General features: G+C 42.1%; 1 protein-coding gene and 1 long non-coding RNA gene across 4 annotated transcripts in view; one reads left to right on the top strand and one right to left on the bottom strand.

The window, feature by feature from the left end:
* SKAP2 (src kinase associated phosphoprotein 2) overlaps positions 1–26,738 on the bottom strand; it is a 344,778-nt gene that overhangs the window by 189,404 nt on the left and 128,636 nt on the right. The window lies entirely within an intron of this gene.
* Positions 21,925–26,738, top strand: part of LOC149468620 (uncharacterized) — a 348,733-nt gene continuing 343,919 nt past the window's right edge. Inside the window, exon 1 of the long non-coding RNA XR_016311681.1 lies at positions 21,925–22,016. This is a non-coding gene — a long non-coding RNA (uncharacterized LOC149468620). The remainder of the gene's footprint in view (positions 22,017–26,738) is intronic.

Raw genomic sequence — 26,738 nt, 5'->3', positions numbered from 1 at the left:
GTATTTACAAATACAGGCACAACTCTGCATCTCCATTCGCTGTAGGAGATCGGCAGAGTCCCGGCCAAAATCACTGGCTGAGACCTGCTGACATACACCTCCTACAGCAAATGACAGTGGGGGGTTAACAGGGGGGGCGCACAAATGCATGCTCTAAACCGGATGAGCAAAGCTTTGCTTGCAGCTACCATCCGTTCACAGTACATTGCAGGCGGGCAGCCGGGAAGCAGTTAAAGGGATTAAAAGTGATAAAACACAGGGAAATGTGCATGTATCAGAGATAGACAATAAATAAGGCTAGCGTCCTTAGTCATCAGTCATCTGGTTTATGTATTCTCTAATCTACATGGGAAAAAGAAATCAATCTATCCAATTGGCTGCGTTTTTTAAAGTTAATCGGTCTATGGTGTTCAAATGCTTCTGAGATATGAAAAACTAACCAATGAAATGCATTGCTATGATACTCATGAGAACCAGCTGATGGGCAGATGATTGTTTTAATGATGACATGTTTAAGAGTTTCAATGATACCAGAGTCTTGAGATACACAAAACTGACAAAAAATGTCACAATGGGAAAAGAAAAAGAAATTGTCGTAGAACTTTGTATGAATTCCTGTTTGTTCTGCCATTCTCTACTTTCCTCATTATGTCTGTAGATTCAGACATGCATCAGTCACCTTAGATAGGTGTGAATTAACAAATCTTTAAAGAGCTAATGAAGTATTTCAGGACTCTTTTGTGTCTTACAGACAACAAATCAGCACAAGCCTGTGTATTTAAAGGGTGGGAGACCAGAAGAGCATTTGTACAAATTCTTTTCATATTGTGCTCCAGATACTTTGTTTTAACAAACCTCAAAAAGCAAACATGATTCAGAGCACATTTCATCACTGTCTACCTGAAAGAGAAATCCCTCCATGTCACCAAACAGGTTTTTTTTTTGCGTAGGGGTCTATCTAGATATATTTATATAAACTCACAATATCCCGTATAAATACCACACCAATTCAAAAGTGGATGCTAGGCAATCCATCAGACAACCTCTAACAAATAGCAAACTATTGCAATTGTTTTACTCTTGGAAGCAAGTGGGGGCTAGCAGGGAAGAAGAAGAAGAAGAAAAATGACCTCAATATGAGATGGAAGTGAACACACTGTTTGAAGTTCCACTGAAGTGAAGTGCTTTATAACAATTAACTGAGTTTAGAAAAAGGCAATGTCGCTGCAATCTAGGGGAAATTATATCATTAGAGGGAATGCTACATTTAACTGAAAGGGTCCTTTCGGAAGGAAAAAAAGGAGATGATCACAAAACTGGTACGGTAAATCGGTGCATATGACCAAATTAAAAGACTAAAATGGCTATATCAAGTTCCTTAGAATACATCAACAAAATGAAAGCATGTGCTTTCTTCAGAATATGCATTTCAGGAAGAATTATGGCCCGGAGACAATTTGTATACTTAAGAAATACTGTTCCCACTCCATTACATCATTTGTAGTGCTACTTAAACCAACATATTTATTTAGCTATCTTCTGTACTGGTGCATTTTTTAATGTTAGGCCATTAGTCAAAGATTCTTTTTTTACATTTTTTTTCTTTTTTTTTTTTTTAAAAACACTTCAACAAGGCAGCAAAAATTAATTATAAAGATAAATGATGGCAATTCTGTGCAGAAGCAGAAATGAGTAGGAATATTAAATGTATATGTATGATAAAATAAGCCAATACATCTATGGTTCACTGACATGCTGCAGGTACAAAGCTGGCTCACACTTACAGGAGGCATTTATTGAAAAAGATGCACAGCAATTATCATCATAATTCATAATTTGCCCCACTGTAGGTCATAGCACCTACAGTGGGGCAAAAAAGTATTTAGTCAGCCACCAATTGTGCAAGTTCTTAAAGAAGAAGGTACAGGTCTGTGAGAGCCAGAAATCTTGCTTGTTTGTAGGTGACCAAATACTTATTTTCCACCATAATTTGCAAATAAATTCTTTTCAAATCAGCCAATGTGATTGTCTGGATTTTTTTTCTCATTTTGTCTCTCATAGTTGAGGTCTACCTATGATGCCAATTACAGGCCTCTCTCATCTTTTTAAGTGAGAACATGCACAATTGGTGGCTGACTAAATACTTTTTTGCCCCACTGTATATGGGTTGAGCTATATTTTATTGTGGGTTAGGAAATTATATTGTATTATGGTAACATTATGAGGTGGATACTTCTAATTATATTCAGTATATTGATTCCCTTTTTCATTAAACATACCCTCATTTTTTTTCCCCCATTACATGCAGCCCAGCATGTAAACTACAAAAATACTACCAATGGAGCTTACAGTGGTCACATATTATTTATACAGTTTAAAACTTAAAAAAAAAACTGTAACTGCCTAAAAGGAACTTCGGTCCTATTAAAGGATAAATTCATCTTTTAACAATAAATAATAAATGAACATTTTTTGGCAGGTAAAAAAATGTGCATTTACTATTTCTATCTTGGGAGCCTGGAAAACATTGCACCAGCAATCAGCAGATCATGGTTCCATGCAGGACTCCTGCAGACCTGTCAGTGTATCTCTGTAGCTTGTACGGGCAAACAGATACACACTGACAGGAAGAATCATTGAACTACCACAGTGCTCGGTAACTTGTTATGAACAGTGAGCTTATCCTTTAAAAGTCAGCAGCTACAAATACTCCCCAAATGCTCCTCACTGTGCATGCATGAGATTGTGCTGTGCTTTCAGACTGGTCCTGCTGCCTCCTGGGACATGTGGCATGTCTCAGGGACTTCAGGTAGGCTGGGGGCCAAGCTGCTGTAATTCTTGCCTAGGCAAAAGTTGCAGAAGTAGGAGCAGTTACAGTACCTGTTAGAAAAAAAAACACCAATTTTGTTGGAGCTTGGGGAAGAAAGGGGGTTGGGGGAGATGAGCTTTCAAATGGAGTTCGTCTTTAATTTGTTTTAATTTGTTGGTTACTTACATGAACAGCTCTGTAACTAAAGATGAGCTAAGGTCCAGACTGAAATTAGGTCAGGATACCCACAGGATACTGTCAAATGACAGATGCTTACAATCCTAATCACCTGTGGCCATGGAATTCCCTGCCCTGCAGCTGCACATAACAAGGGGTGCTGGTGACATCATCAACCTGATTTGGCTACATGGCCATATCTGGCCAATGACATTGTCCAATATGGCCAAATTAGGTCAATCATGTTACCAACTTCCCAGCCCCTTTGTTATGTGCAGCCACGGAGAAGAGAATTCAATGGCTGCAGTAGTTTGGGACAGTGGCCTGTTATCATGTGAAAGTTTCCTGAGGGTTCAGCCCTAGATGTCAACATGCTTAAAGATAAGTGAAAATCAAAAGATCTACAATGGGATTCTTAAAAACTATAAATGCTGTGTTATTACTATCACTGCATCATACAGAACCTTTTTAAGTTTTACCTTAGTTCTAATTTAAGGCATCTGACTGAATGTTATTGGTTTTTCAATGTATTTAAAGTGTTACTAAGCCCACAACAGTACAATCAGTCTGTATATGCAGTAAAGCATGCTTGCTATACTTACTGTGGAACAGGGACGGACTGACCATTTGGAAACTCGGGCACTGTCCGAGGGCTTGGGGTCAGTAGGGGGCCCCATGAGATGCCCCTGGTACCTTTTTCATAGGCTTTTTTCAGTTTGGTCAAGGACACAGGGGCCCCATGATCCCCTCTTGCCCGGGGGCCCCATGAGTTGTTAGTCCGCCCCTGCTATGGAACCTAAGGGGTTAATCCTCTGCATTGTGTAAAAGGTCTGTTTGATCCTGTCTTCTCTGATCCTTCCCTTCTTCTACTGTCCCAATTCCATCTGCTGATAGTACAGAGCTCTAGGAGTCATGCACACAGTTTAGTGTGTATTGCTAGAGAGTTTTTTTCTTTCTCCGGGAGAGTGCATGTGATCAGCACAGGGTCAATCAGCACTCTCCATACAGAGGGTCAGGGGTCATACAGCCTCATAGAACAGTCAGAGCAGAATGAAAACGCCTACAAGCTTTAACCAGTGTTCAGCCGTACATTGATAGAAGTCAGAGGACTGCTATATACTGCTGATGAGAAATTATATTCACTAAAATAATTGCATTTCCATGTTGTGTGTGCTGTGGGAGACCAGATATAGTGAATGCAGGGTCATGGGTTTTGTAACACTTTAATAAATGTTTTTATTGTCTTTTAAATTTAAAAAAGAATTTTTGTCTGGAGTATTTTAGGAATTATTGTTGGTAACAATTCCCTTTAGGTATGTCACTTTTTCTTTAAACCTGGAATGTATAGCATATTCAGTTCTAGCAATAATGTCACCATATGGAAGGATTATGCCTCTGTATGTTTTTGGAGGATTTTTAGGTTTGTACAAAAGAAAGATACTGAAATACTGTATACTGTGCTTAGTGGGCATTCTAACCATCACTAGGTCCCAGGCCACCATTATCTTTTGGTTGTAAAATCAACATTGTTTTCTCAGTATTAAGTCTAAAGCAGCAAAGTCTTTGTTGAATATAATAACAAGTTTACTTACACTCACTGAGCTGTCATTAAGAGAAACCTATGATACGTAAAATTACAAAATGTAAAATGTTTATAGGACTAACTGCATATGGATTTATAATGCATATACCGTTTGGGTATTTGTGGCTCCTTACAAATCTAAATTCTAAATTCACGATTTACTTGGAGTAAGCCATGAGTGACTCAAGCTGCAAATATAGATCAGTATACATATGCATATACCCAAAAAAACACTAATTACAAAATATTGTAATATATACATAGTGATGCATTGCTAATATGTTGCTTATGCCAAATATTAACGCCTTTTCTAACAGCAAGTGAGGGTCCTAATTATACTGTATACTCGCGGATTGGTCAAAAACATATTGATATTACAGTCTCAGATGAGTTTTCTTTCAGTGATGCATTTATGGGGTACATTAAGTACCTAACACCAGTCCTAACTTTTATTAATGTAGGTAAATTTGGCCAGGCTTTAGATTAGGTTTAATAAACCTTCATCCATTTCGAGTAACCTTCTTGCATATTCTCTTAGCTTAAAGCTGAACTGGGCTCTGTTTGCTGGAGGTAAACCAGAAGTGAGCCAATTTGGAGTTGGGTTTGATATCTAGGTAATAAAGCTTGGTGGAGGTTTTCCTCTAGCCCAGCAATTGCCTTCTAGCAACCGAGTCCCGTTTATATGCTTTGTTTCTCTTAAAGTGTTATCTGGTCAAGCATAAAACAATTGTGTATTTAAAGTGTATGTAAGTCACATTAATAAGAAAACACAGTAGGGTGCCAGACTAAGTGCAGCGTTAGAAACAACCTTGTTTATTGAAACCTACAATTGGCAACTCACTGATTAGTAGAATTAAAAGACATGTCTATACATCCAAACTAGCCTCCCATGTGGTCTCGATGGTCTCCAGCAGCTGCAGATCAACCGAGCGGTGACATGGAACAGCAGGAATTCGCCGACTGCCGCAGTAACCAACGTGAAACGCAAAATGCCACTGGACCAGAAGTGATATCAGCGAGAAGACATGATTCGTGGATGTGGGCGGTAATGTGTTTCAAAGTTTCTGCTTCTTCCTCAAACATGATTGGCTCTCAGGGGTGTCCATCTTATGTAGCCGCCAAACAAGGTAGAACCAAAGAGCACAACTTCCACTCTAGACTAGCCGATATTAAAAGAGAATTCAACTGTTCACAACTAACATATCAATTGGACATTAAACCATATAAATATAAAACTGATATCTCATTCTAATTTAGTGCTAAATTAGCACACATTACAATGAGCTAGGCTTACTTACAGCAGAAGTACACCAATCTTATTTTATTTTATTTTGAAAAATTATTTTTCAAATTTTAGCAGAATCACATGTTTTACCCTCAAATGATAATACTCATTTTGACCAGCAGATAGAAACTTGCCAGTAGTTCGCTGTGGCTGTCCCTGTTCTCACTGATACAAGAGTGTCCTGTCTCTAGCCCTCAGCAGAGGGATTGATTGCCCAAAGAGCTAGCAATCATTAAGGACAAAATGCCTAACAATAAAGTGTAATGCAACAAACTAATATCTCATATAAAAATCAATATAAAACAATAACTAAAGTCCCATGAAAAGTCTCATAACATCACTGTTAAATGTGTATAAGATAAATCTTCTCTCTTCTTCAGTGCCAACCGTGCCACCACCATTAGGAGAAAAACCTGCTCACCTCACTTTGTGACCTCATCAATAGGTCATTATGAGCTCAACATATGGACAGACTTGTGGTCTTTCTCCAGCTCCTCTCCTGGCACCACCTCAAGCTGATTCTCTCATATAATATGTATTATGGAAAACAGAAAAGTGTAACCATAGTGCTCTCTATTTATATAACGATTTATTAGTGCCCAGATTAAAAACACTTACAAAATGTAAGAAACAAGCCAGCATATAATGTATAATTTTGTTACGTGGCTTAGGCTAACCACCCCATTCTCCCGGATGGCCATCAGTTCAAAATGTCTACGGGTTGTCTAGGGTTGGACAGGCAGGTAAGTAGCTTTAATGCAAAAGAGACAAAGCATGTCTCTTCTGCATTAAAAATCCTGTCTATCCACCCATTTTCAGTTTGGAGAGTAAAGTTCCACTTTAGGCACTATTTAAATTGCTAAACAACCTTCTAATCCAGACATTCAGCAACCATCCCATCTTTCAATGACAACGGTTACCCTGTGCAGTTGAATGTGGTTGCTCACAGGCACTTCCTAGTACCATTGCCAGTGTCCCCATGACATTACATTCTTTCTCCTGAATGAGTACATACAAGTATCCTCATTCATGAGAGAGCTCCAATATGGGAAACCTATGATGCAGCTTCCAAACGTGACGCCACTAACCATGATAAGACAAACCCACTGTTTGCCCTTAGAATGGAATGAAGGGGGGATTGCAGTCATCTGGGTCTGATTTGGACTATAGAACACAGAAAACCTTCTCATTTCTATAGCATAAGGAAATGACCTTCTGTAGTCAACTGCAAAAACTGGGAACAATGGTAACTGATAAGAGTGAAGCGCAGGCAGCTTAGTTATCAGCTCACATAATTTCTTGCAAGGTCAACAGGTATTTTTTACACTTATCGAATATATATAACAATTGTCTTTCAATTTTATATTTAACAGATGTAGAGGGAGCAAATAAGAGAAATTAATTGCTAGGGTTTTCATATACAATTGGACTCTCACACACATAAGTGGCAATAGCAGTACTCTGTACCCATTTCTCCAGCCAGCAATGTGCTCCCCTGTGTCTGGGGCTGAAAGGATAAATTGACAGCAACGGCTCAATACACAAGAGCTTTCAGAAAACCATACATTTTGCTATCAATGGCTGGCTATCATAAAAACACCAGAATGTGTGTGGAAAACCCTCAGCGCAATGGACCTCCTACGAAACAAACATTGCAGCTAGCATGTAATGTGTTCCCACATATAACCATAAATCAATAAAAAATGCAGCACAGTACTATAAACTCAAATATGGTGCTAATAATATAGTGAAAACAAAAATTGTGCTACATGACACAATACCATCTGGCTAACTTTGATGTACCTGTGGGCTATAATAGTGGGGCTTAAGTGGTCCTCTACCCATCTGAGACAGCAGTAAATTAGAATCAAATGGCAGAGTTTTGAAAATATGAGTTTGATATGCACAGTTCTTACACTGCTCACATTTACAAGCTATCATATACACAATTACCAAAAGGAATAACAAGTTTCTGCTATTAGTAGTAGTAGTAGTAGTAGTAGTAGTAGTAGTAGTAGTAGTAGTAGTAGTAGGTTTACAACATTTGGGAAACAAAAAGTGAATCCTTGTCTTCTTTTTATTTTACGTTCATAAATCTACATCATCCATAGTTTGCCTTGCACATGCTAACTAAGCAGGAATACAATGATAAGCAGAGATTTTCTGACATGTTGGCAAACCTGTACAGAAGTCATTACCAATCCTTCCCTTCCGTGTGGATTAAAGAAAAGATTCCCCTCACTGTATGTATACTGTGCCAAGGTGAGGAGTTAGTTACAGGTCACATGTAGTGATCTCAATAAGACAATAGATTAGCACCAATCAATGTTGGGAAGAGATCAGCCCCTTTCAGACAGGCAAATATTTAGGCTAAAATGAAGGGTGGTGAGGAATTTGCCTACAGCTGATGAGATCTTTCACCATTTTATCAAACCTATTTGTTTATTTCAGGTACTTATATAGCACTGTCAATTTACACAGTGCTTTACATACATATATATTGTACATTCACATCAGTCCCTAACCCTCAAGGGGCACACAATCTAAAGTCCCTAACTCACACAGGACAATTTTTCAGACAGGAGCCAATTAACCTACCAGCATGTCTTTGGAGTGTGGGAGGAAACCAGAGTACCCAGAAGAAACCCACGCAGTCACAGGGAGAACATGCAAACTCTAGGCAGGTGGTGCCATGGCTGGGATTCAAACCAACAACCCTAGTACTGCCAGGCGGAAGTGCTAACCATTTAGCCACTGTGCTGCCCTGACCTAATCTTTATTTCTGATGCAGGGGACGTCTGCATCCAATACATGAGAGAGGGAAGGGTCATTCTCCTAACATGGAGCAAAGTGGATAACTGTTGATTAATTGCGAAGATTTGCAGCATTGCAAAATATCTCCTTGCAAGAATTACTATGATATCACATAGTTGATATTGTTCTCTTATAAACCTACATACAGCTTAGGGGCAACAAACATTCAGAATGGTAATTTGCAAAAATTAGGTAGTGTTGAACCTGTAAAAAGTTGTCTTTATTTTAATTATTGTAATAATTGTTAAGTACTTCAGTTTAGAGATCTGTTTTGTTTTATTACAACTGCTCCAGCATTTATTATGATCCACAATCTTCTCATTGTGTGCTTTTGAAGTTGTTTGTACCTACAATTTATCCCAACCTGCAGATTCCGTACCATCATCTAAACCATCCCATTTTAACATTACCAGGTTATAAGAGACTGCTTGGGAGAGATGCCATGGTACCATGAGGCTGAGACTTTAGAAAAGGCTGCCATGTTATATGAAAGAGAGAAAGACATTCTTTAAAATGGTATTAAACCCCAAAACAAAAATATATTATATTGCAGCTTACCAAATTCCATATGTGTTTTTTTTAGTCTTCTTACTTTATTTTCTCCTGGTGATTCAGCCAGTAGGTCTGTTGTTTTTTAACTTTCTTTAACAGACCATGCTGTCCAGCAAAAGAAGCAATTAGAGGGTTTGGAAAAACCTTAACACTGACAATTGCCTACAATAATCAGCTTTTATTAATTTATTTAAAACTTTTATCCCAAAAGGAAAAAAGTGTTATAATGAGTTTGGCTTTAACTTGTTAGTCAAGTCCATATAAATTTGCTAGTGTATCTAACAATACCCTCTTCCCAGATTGACAATGTTGCTGTCCAAGGGTGGCTCTGTTGCTCCTCTCTTCAGAGTAAAGACACCCTAAGATAGGAAATGTGTCACTGGCCAGAACACCAGGTGAAATAAAGGAAAAAAAAGAAATCTAATGCAGCTACCACATTTAAAGGCTAAGTTTACCTAAAAAAAAAAAGGAAAATCTTTTTGCAGGTAAAAAAATGGGCATTTATTATTTTTTTATTAGGAGCCTGTAAAGCATTGCACTCACAATCAGCAGATTGGGGGTGCAATGCAAGGCTCCTGCAGACTGTCAGTATTTTGTTCTGCTCGTACCGCGTACAAACGGCCAGTTAGACAATGACAGGAAGAACCAATGAACTACCTAGAGCACTCACCAGGGCTACTCTCCGGTAGTTCATTGAGAGCTAAAAGCATCAGCCACAATGGACGGTACAACGGTTGTGGTAGTTCTTCCATTCACATAACTCTGTAAATGAATGGCTCGGCTAGGTGGAGAGAGCCTCGCATGGCCATGTTTTTTTTTTTTTAAATTGTGACAGTGGGTGCGGGGAGAAGATCCCCAGCCTACTGTCACAACAAAGGATCGGAAGGCTGCGGGGCCTGCTCTTTTAGTAACAGTTTATATTACACCCTAAATATGGGTGTAACATGTAACTTGTTACTAAAGGTGAACTTATCCTTAAAGGACTGGTAAGCTGAAATATCTTAGATTTTTTTAAAATGTAATACCACATAATGTGTTTCCTCTCTTTGAGGTTACCAACCTAGAATGATTCATGTAAATTTGCCAATAAAAAATCATGGCAACACATCTTCAAACACAAACATGTCATGTTTCTGAGTTAAACCATACTTGACCCAGACACAAGAAAAACACAAGTGAAGGCACTTTCCAAGTTAAAGTGTTACTAAACCCACAACAGTAAAATCAAGTCTGTGTTTGCAGTAAAGCATGCTTGTTATACTCATGGTGGAATTTAAGGGGTTAATCCTCTGCATTGTGTAAAAATTATGTTTGATCCTGTCTTCTCTGATCCTCAACTTCTTCCAGTGTCCCCCACTTATCTCCTAATAACACAGCCTCGGGGACACTCTGTACATACTCAGTTTGGTGTGTACTAACAGAGTTTTTTCTCTTTCTTGGGAGGGTGCATGTGATCAGCACAGGGTCAATCAGCACTGTCCAAACAGAGGGTCAGGAGTTATGCAATATCATAGGGCAGTGAGAGGAGAATGAAAACTCCTCCTACAAGCTTTAACCAGTGCTCAGCTGGACACTGATAGAAGTCTCGACTGCTCTAACTGCTGATGAGAAAAGGTGTTTAGCAGTTTATATTTACTAAAATAATTGTATTCCATGTTGTGTGTACTGTGGGCGACCAGATATAGTGAATGCAGGGTCCGGGGTTTAGTAACACTTTAAATAGGATGAAAACAAAGCTTGTTTCCAAAGTGTCCCAAAAAGGTATTGTACTGCTACCTGACCCCTAACCAGTCTTGTAACTTGTGCCACTTAACAACTACTTCAATATGCTGGTGTTCCCAAACTTCCAAAAACATTTTTTTTTTAGAAAAAGGAAACTTCAATTTCCATGCACAAAGTCCTTCCCTTTGACCTTGGGAAACCAACACTATCCTTGTTGCCTCTTTGTAACCTGCATACATGAAATGTTAGCACAGAAGATGCAAAAATTAAGACATTGCAGTTGATTCATATACCAGTATACTTTTGTGCTGTGTAAATCTGTGGGTTTTTTTCAATTGCACCAATCAGATAGAGAGGACAGAGCTATATTTTTGTTTTTCTTAAATACATACTGTCAGTTTATTGGTCTTCTGTAAATCTATGTTTAACTAGGTATATGCGCTAAATAAATACATTAACACCTGTCACAATAGCAACACACCACAGTTAATTTCCTAAAACTAGAGAGTGCAAAATCTGGTGCAACCAGAACCAGAAACCAATCAGCTTTCAGGTTTTATTGCCAAAGCTTATTTAAACAAGCTGAAGTTCGAAGCTGATTGGTTGCCATTGACAGCTGCACCAGATTTTGCACTCTCTGGTTTTAGTAAATTAACCCTACTATATATTATAATACTGCTGGATTAGTAGGGAAGTAGAGAAAATATTTGGCAACGCTGGAGAAAGACAATTACCAATTCACTAAAAATAATTTTTTCCTATTTTTTTTTACAGAAAAATGTAAAGATCGTATTAAAAGATTGGCTATCATGCACAGCTGCACCAGATTTTGCATTCTCCATTTTTAGTAATTCAACCCCACCATATATTATCAACTTAACTGCTGGATTAGATAGGAAAGTAGTGAAAATATTTGGCAACACTGGAGAAAGGCTATTGCCTATTTTCTAAAAAATAATTTGTTCCTATTTTTTAAAGAAAAATGTAAAGATTGTTTTAACAGATTGTTTTAAGTAAATGACAAATATTTAAATAAGCATCAACTGCTTCCACCTTCTCCCCCACAACCAGTGTTATCTCTCTGTCTCTGAACTTCCCATCAAAACAACGTGTTAATTCAGCGTGATGCCATAAAGCCATAAAAACAGCTTTTTTTTTTCCTCCCAAGCAGGATTCTGAGATGCCATAAAACTAGGCTATCACAGTCCTCCTGCCTTGTCCCTTGCTGGAAGGGTTGTAAATACCTCTATCTTCAATAAAAGAGAGACAGGTTTTCCCATCTTCCAGACTCATTTCCTGTGGGAAACATTTTGCTGTAAATCCCACTGACACATCATGTTTACATTTACATTTTCATCAGGCTTCTCTTGGCCTTCTCAGTACAAAACTGTAACAAAGCAGCCTCAGGTTAACATCAAGTTAATCCTTTAATATTTCCAAATTATCTTTATAAATACTGTGTCAGAATAATCTGGTATTAAAAAACATCTAAAAAAAAAAAAAAATTCTGAGCATGCCTGCACTTATTTATACTCCCTTCAAGGTTTAATATTCTTCGCTCCGCTAAAAAATGAGGCTTAACTCCGGGCCCTGTTACGGTAAGCCCCTTTTGTCCGTCAATCAACAATAACGTATTATTCCGCCATCACAAAAGAAAATCTTTTGGAGGCAGTAGAGATCTATGGGTTGTGCAAATGCAGTGGTTAGGATGTGAATACGCCTCGGTTCTAATCAAATAGCCAAATTCAAGGATGCTGCTGGCTCGGGGCTTGTAGCGAATTCCACCAGCCTCAAACTTAGAAACAGTCCTGCATTATTTGTTGCTGACCGCTGGCTGAACCCAGTCCTGATGAGCACCATTACCATTAGCTACTTCTCAGTGTATTCCATCAACCAATGGCAAGAGCGGCATGCTGCAGCCCCAGCTACAAGGAATTGATCAAACAGTGTAATGAGACTATTTCTTCACTGAGGTTATTTTAAATGAATATAAATATTTTCTTTCTACATAATTTGCTGCAAAAAGGTCACTGAACTCCCTCTGAGTCAGATGAAAAATGGGTGCACCATCTCTTTTTAAATCTTTGAGCTAAGAAGCAAAATAAAAAAAAAATAGCAAACAATCAAAAGCATTTTGTGATACGCCGTACGCATAAATCCTAATGAGCACTGATGTTGGGTAATTAAAGGTAGCTGCTGCTTTGCTACATCTTTAAATTGCAGCTTGCAAGCTGATGTGATATCTTCAAAACCTTGCGTTTGGATCTCGACACGTCAATAATAAATAAAGCCTTTGACAGCTGAATAGGCTAAGCATTAAATATGCATCATAGATACAACTGGGAAATTACAGCAGAGGGATGCGATATGAATTTAAACTTTTTTTGTTGTTGTTTAGCATAGACCTGACATATTGTTCTCCCAATTTACGTTCACCAAATAAAAGGCTTCAAAACATTTAAACAGTGGGAGATGCACATTTTCTGCAGAATTAGTCAGCTCCTGGGCTGAGAGAATGGTTATTACCCCATGATAATATTTTTCCATAAAAGTTTATTTAGAAGTGACAACATGTTACAGGAAAATATAAAGAAATGCACATACAGCATCAATCAGGTCATAGATACAGCTTAAACCAAAATACAGGAAGAAACAACATGGTAGAGTGCGACACGACACTGTGGATAACAGAAGCATGGCAAATTACGGCAGAGATAGGCCTGTAGTACTCAAGGTTCAAAAATGTACAATAGAGAAGGTAATAACCGCTTACTTCCACCAAGTGAATATTGGCGTACTGGCCTATGCATGGAGGAAATGAACCTTCAGAGCCCAAACCAAAAGCAGTGCGCTATCATGAGGCCAAATGAGCATCGCAGTCTAAGAGAAGATGTCATGAGTACCATTGACTATCCTAGAAGATATAAGCTAACCATACACCAAGTAATCCTGGATAAAATGAAGACTAAGCCTGATCGAAGACTAAGAGGTTGTCGAGAAAGAAAAGAAAAAAGGGGAATAGAAAGAAAGAAAAGGATAAGAAAAGGAAAAGAATGGGAGTCATAGTAGAGAGAGAGAAGAGAAAGAGGGGGAAAACAAAAACAAAAAAAAAAAAGGGGGGGGGGAAGAGGGGGGGGGGGGGGAGAGGAGGGGGAGAGGGAGAAGGGGGGATAAGAGGCAAAAAAAAATAAAATAAATAAATAAATAAAATAAAGGGGAAGCAAGGGAAGCGAAAGGTCCGGGCTGCGAAGTTTGTGTCAACAGAGTTAATGGAGATCATAAATGAAAGTGTCAAGAATATAAACACTCACCAAAGCTAAGCAGGCAAATATAAATTACCGGAAAGGAGGTCATTACCACGCAGATAATGAAAGAACCAAGGGCATAACCAGAGGTAGGGCTGAGCTCAATCAGGTATCCCGACCCATGAGAGATCCGAATTCAGGGGTAGTTACAAAGTGGGTCCAGCAGGCCCAAACATGTGAGTATTTAGTTGGCATGTCAAGTGCAGTCGCAATCAGTTCCTCCATTTCCGCCACTTTGCTTATTCGATTGAGCCAATCGCGTATAGTTGGGGGGTGAGTAGAGCCCCAAAGCACAGGAAGACAGAGTCTGGCTGCGTTGATCATATGCATCGCTAGGGACTTGAAATATTGACTCCTAGGAATGGGGGTATGATGAAGCAATAGCTGAGCAGCAGAGAAAACTATGGGCAAAGTGGTCACTGAAGTCACCAACCGGTGGACCTCCAGCCAGAATGGTTGAATAAGTGGACAGGACCACCAAATATGCAAGAAAGAGCCATCAGGTGTCCCACATCTCCAGCACACATCAGGGACAGAAGAGTTAAACCGATGAAGTCTGGAGGGAGTACGATACCATCTAGTGGCCAATTTGTAACCATTTTCCTGCGTCGAAACATTATTCGAGCAGGAGTGGGAGTACATAAAAATGCGGTCCCAATCCGATTCCGATAAATCCGTCTTTAGGTCTCTGTTCCACGCGCGACAAGAGGGGAAAGAAGTGCAAGTCCTGCTGTCCCCTAGGAGAGGATAAATCTCAGAGATCAAATGCGTCCGCGGTTCGGATTTAGAGCATAAGGATTCAAATGGAGTAACAGGGCGAGTCCAATTATGGCGGGATTTATGGAAAAGCAGGAAGTGTCTAATCTGAAGAAAGGCCCAGAGAGGGAATTCGCGGATATTCAAGCTAACCTTCAGCTCCTGTAATGTTTTCACCTTGCCGGAGTGAAGAAAATGTTTTACTAGAATCTGATCGTGTGGCCAGTAATTTGATAAAAAATCCTTGTGCATCCCTGGGGGAAAATCTGGATTCAGGCGGATCGACGTCAAGGGACTAGGAGAGTTTGAAACGGACGACGTTTTACAAGCCTTGCGGAAAACTTCTAACGTGGGACCTATCAAAGGATGAGAGAGGAGAACCTGAGGTGTGTGTTTCGGCAATAGCCAAGGGATCGATGGCAGGGGAGTGGGCGAAAAAGCCTTCTCCAAAAGGACCCAGTCTTTGGAAGCAGAATGAATGTGCCAGTCGACTATGCGGGAAAGATGACACGCCCAGTAGTAGCGGTGTAGGTCAGGGAGCCCAATGCCCCCGCTGAGTTTGGGACGAGTTAGCTGAGAGAATGAGACCCGCGGACGCTTGTGATTCCATAAAAAGAATGAACATAGTTTCTTACAAGAAGCAAAGAATGTCATTGGAAGTAGAATTGGCAAAGTTTGGAAGAGATAGAGGAGACGCGGAAGTATATTCATTTTAATAATTGCAGCCCTACCGAACCAAGAGAAGCAAGGGCGATGCCACTTGTTTAGGTCTTCCTGTATGACTTTGAAAACCGGTAAGAAATTTTTGGCATAAAGGTCGTCCAGATTACGGGTGAGATGTATACCAAGATATGGAAGGGCATCCCTCACCCACTGAAATGGAAAATGAGACTCACAGAAGGAGACGAGATCAGTGGGAAGGGTTATGTTGAGGGCGAATGACTTTGAAAAATTAATTTTCAGGTTCGACAAAAAGCGGAAAAAAGCAAAGTCTTTCAGCAAACTCGGTAGAGTGGTGCGAGGGTCAGCCAAAAAAAGAAGGATATCATCCGCATAAGCAGCAATTTTGTATTCTTTGTCTGCTATCCTGATCCCCTTAATATCTGGATTAGCGCGAAGTTGTCTCAAAAGAGGTTCAAGGGAAATGACGAACAAAAGCGGGGATAGGGGGCAACCCTGACGAGTGCCATTTCCAAGGCAAAAAGGGTTTGATAAGTGTCCATTAACGCGAACTTGAGCTGTAGGGCCCGAGTATAGGGTCATAATAAAGTTCAGCATTTTCTCGCCCAGGCCCAAAGCTACCAGCGATCCCCGCAAATAATCCCAAGCAATCCTGTCAAAGGCCTTCTCAGCGTCCAATGAAAGGAAGAAGGCCGGAGAGTTCGATTTGCAAAGCCAGTGTTGGAGATTAAGGGCCTTGATAGTGTTGTCCCTTGCTTCTCTACCAGGGAGAAATCCCACCTGATCCAAGTTAATGAGGGATGGGAGCAAAGGGAGAAGTCGGTTAGCAAGCATCTTTGCAAACAACTTAATATCCACATTTAGCAGGGAGATGGGTCTGTAATTAGACACCTGAGAGATATCTTTACCGCTTTTGGGGATGACGGAAATGTGTGCTTCCAACAGCCTATGATGTGGCCTAGGGGACTGAGAAAGAGTATTGAAAGCGGAAAGAAATGGAGTACTCAGAATGTCCAGAAAGGATTTATAATAAGCCGCAGACAAGCCGTCAGGACCCGGACTTTTGCCCGCTTTCAACTGCCGCACTGCACACTGCAATTCGCTTAAGGTCAGATCTTGGTCCAGCGATAAAACCGTCTCCTCAGAGAGAGCGTTTGGACCATGAAGACGAAGAAATTCAGAGATTAGGGACACTCTGGGCCTGTCAATGTGCATCGGGGGACGTTCTGGTGGAAGATTATAAAGGGACTTATAAAAATGTTCAAACTGAGAGGCAATATCAGGATTGGATGTGGCCATCACACCCCCAGGGCCTCTTATTTTATGTACAGTCATATGAGAACGTTTTTCCCGAAGAGCCCGAGCTAGAAACCTCCCGCTTTTATTGGCAAACTCATAATAAAGCTTTTGGGAGAGGATGAATCTTTTCTTGACCACTTTGCCCAGCTCAGTGAGAAGTCGCAAGCGAGCATTTGTGAGTTCCGAAAGAGTCGACGCAGCCAGAGTCTGTTTATGTGCCCTCTCCAGAGAGCGTATCCTATCTGTAAGTAGCTGCAAACGTCGCTGTCTGTCTTTCTTACGTCTCGTTGCTGCCGCTATAAGGCAACCCCGGATAACACATTTATGAGCTTCCCACTGCGTAAGGGGGGAGGTATCCGAAGAGCCATTTAAAGAGAAATATTCACGCAGATCAGAGCGAATGCCTTGTTCAATAGCACAGTCTGCTAGAAGCGAGGCGTCTAAGCGCCATAGCTTCGAGCGAGCAAATTTCTCCGGGAGCCGCAAGGTTACGGTTATGGGGTGGTGATCGGAGAGGACCATCGGCTCTATAGAAGCAGCATGTAGAAATGGGAGGTCCGACTGTGACAGAAAAAGGTAATCAATCCTAGAATACTTATTGTGCGGCGGAGAAAAGAACGTGTAATCCTTAACAGTGGGGTGGAGTGTGCGCCAGGAGTCATGTAATTGCAAGTGTTGCAACTGCAAATGTATCTGCCTAAGGGCCTTAAAAGGCAAAAACGAACTGCCGGAGGAGGAGTCTAGCAATGGGTTTAATGGGACATTCAAGTCCCCCCCCAGTATCAGCATACCTGATTGAAACTCAGCCAAAGTAGCAGCAGTCATACGCATGAACGTGACCTGTTTGGTATTGGGAGCATAAACGTTGGCAAGTGTGATGGGTCTGTTGGAAAAAGAGCCCTTTACAAACAGATATCTGCCCTCCGGGTCAGCAAGGGAATCCTGTAGCACGAATGGAAGATGTCTGGCAAACAGGATAGCCACTCCTTTCGATTTAGCCAGTGGATTGGTGGCATGAAGAACAGTAGGGTATCTGAAGTTAAAAAGCTTGGGTATGGAGTCCCTGCGAAAATGCGTTTCCTGGAGGAGGAGTATATCCGCCTTTTGCTTATGCGCGTAAGAAAGCAACATAGATCGCTTTTCGGGAGTGTTCAAACCCTGAACATTGAGTGAAAGAATTTTTAAGGACAGCAGTCCCGCGTTAGAGGCGGGAGAAAGCATGACTGTCAAACTTGTTCGCAGAAGCCTGATGACACAACTGCAAATGTGCAGGGAGGGAGGAGAAAAAAAAAAAAAAAAAATGGGGGGGGGGGGTGGAGTAGGAGAAGAGGGAGAGAAGTAAGGGGGTAGAGAGCGAGAAAAAGAGAAGGAGAAAGAGAACTCCCAAGAGAGAAAAAAAAAAAAGAGAGGGAGGAAAGGGGGGGAAAGTACTACACGGCTCGGGGAGAAGACCAGCTAGTCCACGTATGAAAGGAGAAGTACAGAAAGAAGGAGGAAAAAACAGAAAAAGAAAAAAAAATTTAGAGCCAAAGAGAGAGAGAAAGAGAAAGAAAAAAAAAAAAAAAAAAAAAAAAAAAAAAAAAGGGGGATGAGAAAAACGAGAGAGAAGAAAAAGTAGAGGAGAGAAAACTAATAATAGTAGCCTAATGTATGAGGTCAGTGAAAGCTCACAGAGCTCACTGTGTGGGGAACGAAGTAAGCGTTGAGCCAAGAGTGAAGCAACCGCCGGCCGGTCGCCTTGTAAAGTGCATAATCAAAAAAACAAAACTAAAGGAGGGTGAGTGTTGAAAAAGGGGGGGCGCAAGCAAGGCATGTAATACTGTGTACAGTAAAGGCCAAGCTAAAAGGGAAAAGACCTTGGACAACCCCAAGAGGTGATAAGCCAGGAGGCGTATGCGGGTGCCCGCGGCGGGCACGCTGGCAAAAAGGGGCAACAGTGACGGGATAATAGGTCACAGATATTCCATTATACGGATTGAGAAAAATCAAGGGGCTAACCAATCCTGCATGAGGACAGGGCAAATTACCTCCGTATAAGAACAGAACCTACAGGCAGGACATGTAAAACAGTAGATCTGTGAGAGGCCGTAAGGAGTAATACAGGCTTATCAATTAAAGAAGCAATAATACAACATAACATATGAACAAATACCATACAGGAAAAACAAATTTCAATACAAAAACTGAGGTCAGGAGAGAACCCTAGAAAACAGTATACCCCAGCTTCAGGCATCCGTACTACTCAGGATCCCCAGACTCAGTGCCAGAACTGTTACCCCGTGGAGACGAGCTCATCTAATTATAGCAAAATATGGAACGGGTTCTACCAAGACCCCTGTGACACCCACGAGAATGAGCAGCACCTCTCCCATAACCAATACTGAAAGGAGGGGGGGGCACACCCCCAGGACTGGGGGGAAGCATAGAGCCCCAGGACAGCCGTAAGCGCTTACAGAAAAGCAGGTCACAGGGGAGTACACCAACCGGCTCCGTGAGGCCTCAAACAAAGTGCGCAGAGGTGATGGTCATTCACGCGGCATCGTTCAGAATGTAACAAGGGCTCCCAACAATCCCCTGGCAGCAGTGTGAGGTAGATCCCTCTCCCCCCCCGTCCCACCCCCCTTCCCCTAAATAACAACTGCCCCTCATCAAAATCCCGTATCTAGTGCAGAACTCAAAAAGGATATCAAAAGTAACCACGGGTATCATATAGAGCACATGTCCGAAGCAGGAGCAAAGGCAATTCCCTCCGGTCAAATAGACCCCAAAAGGCTGCAAAAATCCTTCAGATGAAGCCGGGTCGCGGCCTGGGCTTGTAGTGCAGTACAAACTGGAAGGAGCCGGCCTTCCCGAGAGCTTTCACCAAACCGGAACAAGAGGAGCTTAAGACAGGAAGTGAACCGGGCACCCGGAAGGAGATAGAGACCCCTGCCGTGGGAGCAAGACCATTCTTCTTCAGTAGGCAATATATTGCGGGGAGGTAGCTCCATGATGCGATAGGCGCAGAGATCCAGAGCAAGAGCAGTAGGCTTGTTAGAGCAAGGAGAATCCGCAAACCAATGGGGTGTATACCGGGTGTCGATCTTGAACAAGTCTCCTGACCTGTACGCTAATAAATATCACCCCAAAACCTGGGGAGGTGGCATATCAACATGGATGACTAAAGCCTGCGAGAGCGACTGTAACGAGGCAACAGTAACCGTTGGGGCAAACCAGTAGAGCCCTACTCAAAGCAAAAGTAGCTGGCCAATCACAGATCAACAGGAAAACTGGAAAAACGGAGGCTGAAAGCCTGCTGGTGTAGCGGATCATTGGTTCTCGTGCCGAGGCTTCCTGTGCGCCGGGGAGGCCGTGGGACTGGAAGTGTCCATAGAGGCCCCTGCAGGGAATCGTGGAGGTGTCGAAGGGACCATCCGGCGCCGTCGCTGAGCAGGGTTAGGCCCGCCCGTTGCACCATCTTCAGCTCTCAGATCTGGGGCACGTGGCAACCTCATAGACCCATTCCAATCGGGTAAGGCAATCGGAGGAATATCCAAAGCAGAGCAAAAAGATGGCAGTTCTTCAGGAACACGTAGGTTGAAATTACGGCCATTCACTTGAGCAGAAAGGCAGAACGGAAACCGCCATCTATAGGGGATGTTGCGCGTGCGGAGAGTATCCAATAGGGGGCGCAGCGCCCGCCTTTGTTGCAGGGTCAGATTGGATAGGTCCTGATATAGCTGTATCTCCGCCCCCTCATAAGCAAGATGTCTTCTCCCCCTGGCGCATTTGAGGATATCCTCTTTAAGCGGGTAACTTTCAAGACAGCAAATTATGTCCCTGGGAGGGTCTGTGTCTCCCCCCCTAGGGCGGGTCGCCCGGTGTACACGTTCAATGGCAATCATGGTTGAAGGTGGGCGACCTAGAAGGTCATTAAAGATAGCTATTACCGCTTTAGGGACATCACAAGGTTCCACTGATTCAGGAAGGCCCCGGACCCTAATATTGCGTCTGCGTCCACGATTGTCTAAGTCCTCAATGTGTCTATAAAAATCTCGAATGGTCGACACGTGCAGCGCTGATTGTTGTTGTAAATCAGAAATTGCCGCCTGATTCTGCCTGGTATCCAGCTCCACCCGCTCCACCCTTGTGCCCATAGAGCGGATGTCATCCCTTAATTCAGTGAGGGCAGAGGTTAATGTAGTGGTTAGGGTGGACTTTATATCAGCTGCCACAGCCTGGAGGTCCCTTAATGATAGGGAATGTGTAGCATGTGAGGAATGTGAGGAATCCAGCTGTGGCACTGTGTCCAGCACAGCATATTCGGCTGTGCTTGCAGAGCCTGTGTCAGAGACTGCAGAGGGAGGGGGAGAGGGGGATGACGCTGGAGAGGGAGAGGGCTGCGGCCCGTCTTTCAGCTGGGAGCGGAAGAGCTCCTTTATATGCCTCCCCTGAGCGTTGTGACCCCGCGGGGACCGCGATCTGGCCCCAGAGGGTGCCCTGTCAGTCTTCCCCATAGCAGAGGGGAGATGTCTCACCCGTCAGTGCAGAGCGGCAGCAAGGTAGGAACCGGCCGGCGGGAGCTCCGTGATTACGCGGCCATCTTCACTCGCGGCTCGGCCACGCCCCCTACCCCATGATAATATTAATGAGGAGTAACAATACTTAATTAATATTTGGAAACCGCAGAACATTTTATCTGTGTACATGATGTCACGCTTGGCTTCAGAAACATTATTTTTTTAAATGTATTTTGTACAATGGCTCTAAGTGCACCTGCCACCTGCTTCTAATGAAATTAGCCATTTTATGTGTAAAAGCACTATTTATTTTTAAAAGAAACCATTCACATTAGTCACTGCCCTCTACGATTTAATGCACCAACGCATGCTAGGGTTAATTGTGGATGGAAGACAGTTAACCTAACAGTGTGTTTTTGGATTGTAGGATACCAGATCATCTGAAGAAAACTCAAGCAAATATGCAAAATGTATACAAACTTAATGCAAGCAAAATTTGTGGTGGGAACTGAATCCAGGATCCAAGTATTGTAAGGTAAAAGCAGAACTGAACTTTCTGTTTTCTTCAAACACTCTGCAAGTAAAACATAGTGCGTGCATAAATACTTGAAAAGTTTTGTCATTAGTGGTTTTCTCAACAGGGCTCCCAGCTGTGGTTGTAAAGGCTCAAGGTTTTTTTTATTGAAGGTAAAAAACCTTCCATGTGTAGTACCCCCCCCCCAGCCCCCCAAAACACCCTATTTTGTTCCAGCATTGTGCACAAGAGCCTCGGCTCTCCTGGGTCTCTCCCCCCCCCTCATTGGCCATTGGCACCCGCTATTGTCAATCACAGCCAGTGAGCCAATGATAAGAGAGCAGTGCATACTTTGGAAACTAGAGCCACTGCTCTCTTCTCATTGGCTCACTGGCTGTGATTGACAGTAGTGGGTGTGAGCTTGCTCAGGTGCCTTCATAGCAAACTGCTTGCTACGGGGACACTTGGCAGGCAGGAGGGGTCTGGAGAACCTGCGGGGGACTCAAAAAGAAGAGGATTGGGGCTGCTCTGTGCAAATCTATCTATTTACAGAGAAGGTAAGTATAACATGCTTTTTCTTCTTTTTTTTTAAAGTTGGCCACACAGTGATCAATATTCAGCCAGTTTAATAGGGACAGTGTGTGTGTTTCTGTCTGTCTGTTGTGACCAGGGGCGGACTGACCATTTGGAAACTCGGGCACTGCCCGAGGGCCCAGGGTCAGTAGGGGGCCCCATGAGATGCCCCTGGTACCTTTTCCATAGGCTTTTTGAGTTTGGGCAAGGACACAGGGGCCCCATGATCCCCTATTGCCCGGGGGCGTCCCATGAGTTGTCAGTCCACCCCTGGTTATGACTACAAATTAGTTGAACATTTGATCAACTTCTGTCAACTTTTCTTAAAACGGCATGTTGGAAAACCTCTCGATCAGCAGCTGCAGCCAATCCAGTCAAGCAATGGACACAGCTGTCAGTCGACAATGTCCCAGTGAGAGAAGTTTCCATTGTCTACCTCGTTTGTGTGGATGGAGGAATCTGTTCTTCTTCATTCAGCCCACTTGCTGAATGAAAGAAAAACTAGAAGTGTATGGCCCAGGGGTGTATTTACCACAAGGCAAACAAGGCATTTGCCTAAGGCAGCATTTTTCAGGGGGCAGCAGCATTTTTCATGGGGGCAGTGCCATCCCCAAAAGAAGGAAAGGAAGAAGGGACACACGCAGCACGGGGAGCAAGAGGCTGCGGGCTGCTTGATGGTGTATGTAGAGCCTGACTCTTGTTCCCGGGGATGTCCGGAGCTGTGAAGGTGAGTGTCTTATCTCTTGCTGGGGTAGGGGGGGGTTGCCAGTGTATGGGGGTGGTGGTAGTGGAAGGTGCTCTCGGGTGGGGGGGGCTGGGGTGTTGTTGGTCAATGTCAGGCTCTCTTTGTGGGAGAGGGGGGTGTTGGTTGGTGTCAGGGTCTCTCTGTGGAGATGGGAGCCAATTTTTTGTTGCCTAGGGCAGCACGAACCCTATATACACCACTGGTATGGCCAGCATTAGAAGTTGGACCTAGGATTCTCTGTGACCTTTTGGCTTGATCTCTGATGGCTGCACAAATCATAGGCTTTCCATACCCCCAACTTATGCAATCCATAGATGATACCATTTTCTTTCTTTGTACTATGGCTACAGATACAAAAAAATCCAATAGGTTGGTTGTACTGAAATCAATCGGTGGATCAACTTCAAAACATCCAGCCTGCCTATAGATGGCCTGAATCTCGGGAGGTCCATACTGAACCGGCCAAATTTCAGACCATCTATGGCCGGCATAAGTGTGTCATTATGTTGCTATATTTGCAAAAGGAGTAGTGCATATCAATGCAGAAAACAATGTGGCCCTTCCCAATCACCCTTTGTCCTCCTTGATAAACAGCTTGATTTAGTAAATCAAGTAACAAGTGGCTGATAAACATGCAGGAGACAAGGAGGATTAGTATGGGGATAGAACTGTCCTGTTACATGCCCAGTTTCTGGAAAAGAATGCAAGTAGTTCCTGCAAAGAACTTCCTGTCAGAAATGATTACATCACTGGTAGTAATACCCTCATCACCTCCTACTAATCCTGAGGAAGTTTACGGGAAAAAAACAGCACAAGGATAGCATAAAATAAAAAGCAAACACGGATTAGCAAGTATGCATGCATGCCCAATTTTGGGTTTTTTTTCTGACAGCTCCCCTCTCCCCAATAGCAAAAACCTCTAAAAATAAAGTTTACAAAAAAAAGATTAAATTCCTCAGCACCCACTCTCGATATCTTAGGGAGTCCATCCAAAAGTGTATTCTGCTGGGATTATAGTGCCCAGGCTTCCTGGGAGGCAGAAATGTGACCTGGAGATGTCACCCACACAATTTGAAATCATCCTAACTGAAGACCAAGGTAAATACATACTTCCATTTTCACATGCAACTGACTTAGATATTGGTTTAACTTTGGTTAAAGAAGGCAAAGAATAAAAAGTGACATTGGTGTGGCGCTACAATACACCTTCCTTACAAACCACTGAATTAGTTTCTCTTTTAAACCTTGTGTACGATGTAACTGTAACCCAAATAAAAATATATAAATGCTGAAAATTGTGATAAAATTATACAAACCGTGCTACAATACCCCTCCCTCCTAATGTATGAAATGGTTATCTGTTACAATTTGCAAATTATGAGCCATGCAAAATACATATACAATCTTTCTCTGTTCTAAAATTCACCTCCCGCCTACTGTGCTAAAAATACTTTTGCTAATAAAGTGCATAAATGCAGATAATTTCAATTAATATATATTTTTATTTTGGTTACAATTATAGGCAAGCTTTAATAAAGATACTAATTCAGTGGTTTATGAGGAAGGTGCATTGTAGTGCACACCAATATCACTTTTTATTTTTTGCATTTTTATCCCTGATACAAGGCATATAAAGTAGGTGTGATTGCAGCTGCATTAAGGACACTTGTTTTCACCATAGCGTGGCAATTATTAAAATAAAGAAGGCAAAGAGCAATGGCATGGAGTAATCAGATAATCTAGGCCAGTGATCTCCAAACTGCAGCAAACGGGCCAATTGCGGCCCTTTGCTTGCCTTTACCCACTCTTGGGGCACTGTTCTGATGTGAGCAACTATTCCTCCCATTGATACAACGCATTATTCCTCGCACTGACACGGGCAATGAGGCATTTTTCCTTCCACTGACTTCAGTTATGGGATGCCTTTCCTTCCACGGACATCAACATTGGGACACTCTTTCATCCACTGACACCAACAATGGGGTATCATTTCTCCCACTGATATAAACGATGGGGCACTATTCCTCCAACTAATACCAGTTATGGTCATTTTATACTCCCACTCTAAGGGACAGTAAGCTGGCCATTTGTATACAATGTTTGGAAACCCCCGATCTAAACATTACATCTGGTTTGCACAACTACAATGCTGCAAAGACTACTAAAAGCTGATCCCTGATTGGTTGTGTTGGCTTGGAGAATATCTTATTTTTTTTCTCTATTTTTTATAGATCTAATATATTATTCTCCCAGTTTACATTCAGCAAATAAAAGACTTCAATAACATTTACACAGTGGGAGAAGCACATTTTCAGCTAGAATAGTCTAGTCAGTTCCTTGGCTGGTAAAATGTTATTACCTCATAATACTACTAATGAGGAGTAATAATATTTAATTAATATTTGGAGAATAGAGGAAATTCCAGCTGTGCAATGATGTCATGGTTAGCATAAGCCAAACTCTTCCATTGCAGTTTAAATGTTAAAAATGTAATTTGCCTTAAAGTGCACCTGTCATTTATTTCTAGTAGCACTGCTGCTCTCCTGAATCACTTGTCCCAAATGCTTTACAACAGGAACTGCAAATATCCAGTCTACTCCTTCCCACCTACACAACATCAGTCATCCCATCATAGTGAAAACAAAGAAGTAATGGGGAGATGGCAATATTTTTATCATTCTTGGCTCCACAAGGCCTACCAATACATTTTTTCACAGTGATTGGCTTATGTATCATCATTGGCTTTCATGCCTAGCAATCAGATGGAAGGATCTACATTACAATTCCTGCCACGTGACAAAAGGTATAGATTGGCACCCTGGAGTAATTCATTAAACATGTATCAAAACATTATTTATTCCATTTTATTTATTACAGCGCTGACTTTTTAACAGTACAAATATATATTGTATATCCACATCAGTCCCTGACCTCAAGAAGCTTACAATCTACAGTCTCTATCTCACATGCATATATACACATACTAGGGCCAATGTATACAGGAGACAATTAGCCTACCAGCATGTATTTTGAGTGTGGGAGGAAACCGGATTACTTGGAGGAAACCCACAAAAGCAGGGGGAGAAAACTTCATGCAGTGTTGGGATTCAAAACAGGGACCCTAGAACCCATAGGCAGAAGTGCCAACCACTAAGCAACTTTGAACTTGAGTAAAAAAAAATCTAGCGACCAGGGGCGTACTGACAACTCATGGGGCCCCCGGGCAATAAGGGATCATGGGGCCCCTGTGTCCTTGCCCAAACTCAAAAAAGCCTATGAAAAAGGTACCAGGGGCATCTCATGGGGCTCCCTACTGACCCCGAGCCCTCGGGCAGTGCCCGAGTTTCCAAATGGTCAGTCCGCCCCTGCTAGCGACCTGTCCCCAAAACTGTCTAAATAACATGTTCCTGGAGCAGTAGTACAAG

Source organism: Staurois parvus, unplaced genomic scaffold (assembly GCF_062004578.1).
Source record: "Staurois parvus isolate SC_StPar_1 unplaced genomic scaffold, SC_StPar_1.0 ptg000082l, whole genome shotgun sequence".
Taxonomy (NCBI): Eukaryota; Metazoa; Chordata; class Amphibia; order Anura; family Ranidae; genus Staurois; species Staurois parvus.
Note: the sequence above shows the minus strand (reverse complement) of the source record. Positions and strands in the feature narration are given on the sequence as shown.